This window comes from Gobio gobio, assembly GCF_949357685.1.
Source record: "Gobio gobio genome assembly, chromosome: 9".
NCBI lineage: Eukaryota > Metazoa > Chordata > Actinopteri > Cypriniformes > Gobionidae > Gobio > Gobio gobio.
In genome coordinates, this window is record NC_137115.1 from 29,168,789 (window position 1) to 29,173,333 (window position 4,545).

Here is a 4,545-nt window from a genome sequence, read left to right on the forward strand (position 1 = left end):
GCCCGATTGGCCTCCCTGAGGGCCTGCTGTGGTCAGCAGGCGCTGCCTGGTCTCCCCCGAGGGGGCACGACTGGCATTGAGTCCCTCGATGGCTGGTATAAGCTGCTAGTAGGCGCTGTATGGCTAGCACGAGTGCTAGTAGGTAGTAGGCCTCAACCGGCCTCCCCTAATGCAGCCGCTGGGGCGGTGACCATGAAGTGCCATGAGTAGCACATTCTGGCTTGGGCGGCTCGCTCTGCTATCAGGTGGAGGCATTGCGCCTCCCTGAAATCGTTCCCCGGTCCCCAGGTTTGGTAACGGATCGTAGCACGGGATGCTATCAGGCAAAGCTGCACGGGGCTTCCCTGTGGGATTCGCTTGGAGTAGTAGGCCCCACGTGGCCTCCTCTGAGGGCACGCTCCTGTCTCGTGGTCTCTGGATAGGTCCAGTCACTGAGCAGAGGGCTGTGATGGAGAAATGCCCGGCATTGTTGCAGGTGGTAGGCCCGTTAGGCCTCCCTGATGATGCGAGTCCCTATCTTCCCTGCTACCTCGAGGGCTAGCACGACTGCGATCAGGTTTCAGGCCCGTTTGGCCTTCCTGAGGGCGAGCTCCGCTGTTGGACACGCGAGCAGTCGGCAAGGGTTACCAGGTGGAGGCTCCTCTCGGCCTCCATGGGGAACGAGTTCCCCTGGCGGGAACGCACAACTGGCTTTACGCTGACAGCTAGTGGTCACCCGCTATCTCGTTCGCGAGACCTGGAGGCGGTGTTCTTACCCTAGCACGACGAAACTTACTGCTGCTATGCGGTCCCCACGGGAGGGGACTTTCATAGTTTGCCTACTGCATGGTTACCTACCAGGCAGGCTTATGAGCTCCTCTCGAATGAGGGTCTACTATGAGCTTACGGCCGCTTGGCGCTGGTTAAGGGTTGTAGGCCCCTCTGGGCCTCCCTGGCATAATCAGCCTGTAAGGCCTCTGGCCTCCTAAGCACGTTTTAAAGTAGGTGCTTGGTAGATCCGAGGATCGAGCGGCTAAACTCCCCTCGCTAGCAAGGGTTATATAGCACTTCGCTGAGAGCTGCTCTCCGGGATAACCCGTCTCTGAGATCTGGCTAGTGGATGTCACTGCCTTTTTTGCAGCACCCTAGCGGGATGCCTCTTCGGAGGCGAGTACCAGAGGCTCTGTACTGTACAGACAGGGTTGACCGTATTACGTGTCCCATAACAGACTGGGTCACCTGGTCAGGTCTCCCTGGTGGCATTCGGTGAGAACCTCCCGAATAGTGACTGGCATAGGGTTCCCTCGTAGTTCCCTTGCCACGTTCCCTTAAAGCAGGGGTCGGGAACCTTTTTTGACCAAAGAGCCATTTTTTCATTTTTTGTTAATGCATTTTTCCAAAAGAGCCACAGAAAAAAATAATATTAAATTATTATTAAAAAACATGCTTTTTTCCCCAATAAAATTTCAACAATAGTAATTATTAGGTCCATAACTAAAAAAAAACACATGCAGAAAACAATAAATAAATTGCAATATGGAATTAATTGTGCAGGGCTTTGTGAGGTTGAGTTATAAATCCTCTTTGTGTATGTGAACATCTACTGTGTTTACGTGAATACTCGACTTGGCATTTTGATATATTTCTGTTGTCTTTTAATCTGACGTGCAGCCGAGGACAAAGCTGTGCTTGTCCGTGTTGCGCTCGGAGCGCGTGCACAACATCCTGTCAGTAATTCAATTGTCTTTCGTGACTTATCACGCTTTTATCATTCATTTTCGTCAACTGAAATCTGCGTGGATTATCATAAATACACATTTATTTATCACAAGGGTCTCTGCGGCAAAAGCGAAAGTACCCGCGGGTGAAATGTTTCGAAATGTCTCTTTCCACAACAGACCACCAGTTTCAATAAAAGGATATATTAAAGTTTGTATAGCCTACTTTTATATTTTCGCTGCTGTTCTAAAAATGGTTTTCGGTTACCTTAAACAAGCCACAGCTGCTTGAATCCCAGAGCAGAAGCTGTTACCACAGAAACGCAAGTGGTTATTGTTTGCTGTCTCGAGACTCGCGACTCGTGACACTCGCTTTAACAGCACTGAACGTGCGCGGCCGGTACAACTTGAATATTAGTTATTATCATACGTTTCATTAACTTCGGTTGGCTGTACAACAAGGGAATTGTAATTGGCTGCTTTTTTTCTGCAGAGAGCGGATCTCTGTTGATGTGTCTAATTTTTTTTATCGATCATTTAAAGGGTGAGAGATGAGCCACATTATTTTTGTCAAAGAGCCAGGTGTGGCTCGCGAGCCATAGGTTCCCGACCACTGCCTTAAAGGAACCCCTTCTAAGTCGAATGGGCTGGTTCCAGGCCTTCGAGCAGGGCCTGGGAAGGACCTCATGTGTGTGAAGGTTCCTTCTTGGGCGATAGCTTGGGCTATGACCGTAGGGAGCGCTGTCACTGACAGCCTAATGTGACCAGAAGGGGAGTGGTTCAGGCATCTCAGTAGAATTTGCTTGTCTTGACAGTTGTCACTGCCAGTGGGCATGCACTCCCGTCGGCATGGCGGCATTGGTATATCGTTCCCCGTAGCGTCAAGCTGACGCAGCGCGAGTTCCCTTTCGAAAGGGAACGTCTCAGGTTACGAATGTAACCATTGTTCCCTGAGAACAGGGAACGAGACGCTGCGTCGCTGTGCCATGCCGCAGGGCCTGCCTGCCGAAAACAGTCCCTTCAGACGATTAGATACTGTCATGCTGGCAAGGCGCCCTTATATACTTCCTGGTCGCACCTTGATGACATCATAGGCTGTCGCCGGTCAATAGGATTGAAGTTTTTTCATTGTGATTTCAGGCACCAGTCACGCTGGAGGCGTTCCCCGTAGCGTCAAGCTGACGCAGCGTCTCGTTCCCTGTTTTCAGGGAACAATGGTTACATTCGTAACCTGAGACGTATTGAGTACGAGCAACCACACTAGCCATCTGCTCCTGTCTTCTTGAACCTCCTGGAGAGGCGACATGGGTCAGAAGGCTTAGAGGAGACAGAGAGTCTGGACTCGGAATTAAGGGCGATGAATCTCCTGAAGGCAGCGGATTGTGCCCTTGCCTCCTTGAATCTCTCGACCGCCATCTCAAATGAGGTACCAAAGAGACCCAAATCCAAAGGCGAAATTGGGGTGTCAAGGAGGAAATACTTATTGTTCTCCCCAAGAGGTTTAACCCTCTGGGGTCTGAGGTGTTTTCTGGGCCCTGGAGATATTTTGACGCCCTGACATTTGTGCTTATTTCTGTTACTTATAACATTGTCATGGCTAAAGTCTGATTACACTGTATTCATCACATAACTTTGCTACAATAATATGTGAGCAGCAAGTATGTAAAAGTCACTGAAATAAAGCCATAAAACACACTGAATATTTGTTCACAAGACTTTTGAGTGAATCATTGTGAATATTGATGTGTTTCACACCTGGAAAAACAATAACCTCTCTCTCTAATGGCCCTATCAGGTGAATGGGAATAAGGGAGCTATAACAAAGAATGTGAGGAGATTAAAATAATGGCAATTTAGATTTTTTTGTATTGCCACACCTTTGTGGCATTCCTGACATTTACCCTGTCATCAGAGAAAAACAGTTTGAAGAGACTTGTGTGAAAGATTGAGTCTACAGGACTCATCAGTGGCATCTGGTCCCTGAAAAAATAAATAAATGTGAACATGCTGATATCAGGAGTAACTAGGGCTGCAAGATTTAGGGGAAAAACCAGTAACATTTTAGTTAAGGGTCCAGTTCTCACTGTTAAGTTGCTTAGTGACATTGATATCTTACTAGGACATTGGCAGTAGCATACCGTGGTGTTTCAGTCAGGGCCTTCACTAACAATCAACACACCCCACGCCGCTGCCATAACAACACCACACACACCGATACATACAAAATACAATCATGCACTGTATGCACTACTGTTACAAACCCTGCTTTCAAAGTGCTCGTTGGGAAGGTCGCAAGCAACATAAAAGGACACACGAGACAAAAAGGCAATTGAACTATTTATTGATACCACAGCACTCACGTGTCACCGTTTAGGCAACTGGTGAAATGAATCAAAATCAACTGACACAAATACTCTTAAACAAACTAACAAAAACATGGACTAACAAGAATATCAAAAGAAACACGGAAAAAACAGCTTATCAGCTAACTTTACCGGCTTGACATCAGGATTCACACGAAGCTCGCAGCCGGTCGTCCGCAGCGGCCATAGCTCATTTCACATAGATCGCTCACAACCCGCAAAAAGTTCAAACGGCTGATGACATCAGCGGAGGGTAGCGCCGACACATCGTTGGGCCTCTGGGGCGTTTTATCACTACACATCAAAATCTGATTGGCTGATGACACACGTCAGTCAAAGTTATGATCCAATGGAAAATGGAAGCTTCAGCGGAAGGCTAGCTATTCTACTAGTGCTGGTCCACAGAGCTGTGATGCGTTTAGATGATGACATATGGAAATTACAGCTCAGCCTCACAAAAAATAACCACATTCTTTAAGGTAATA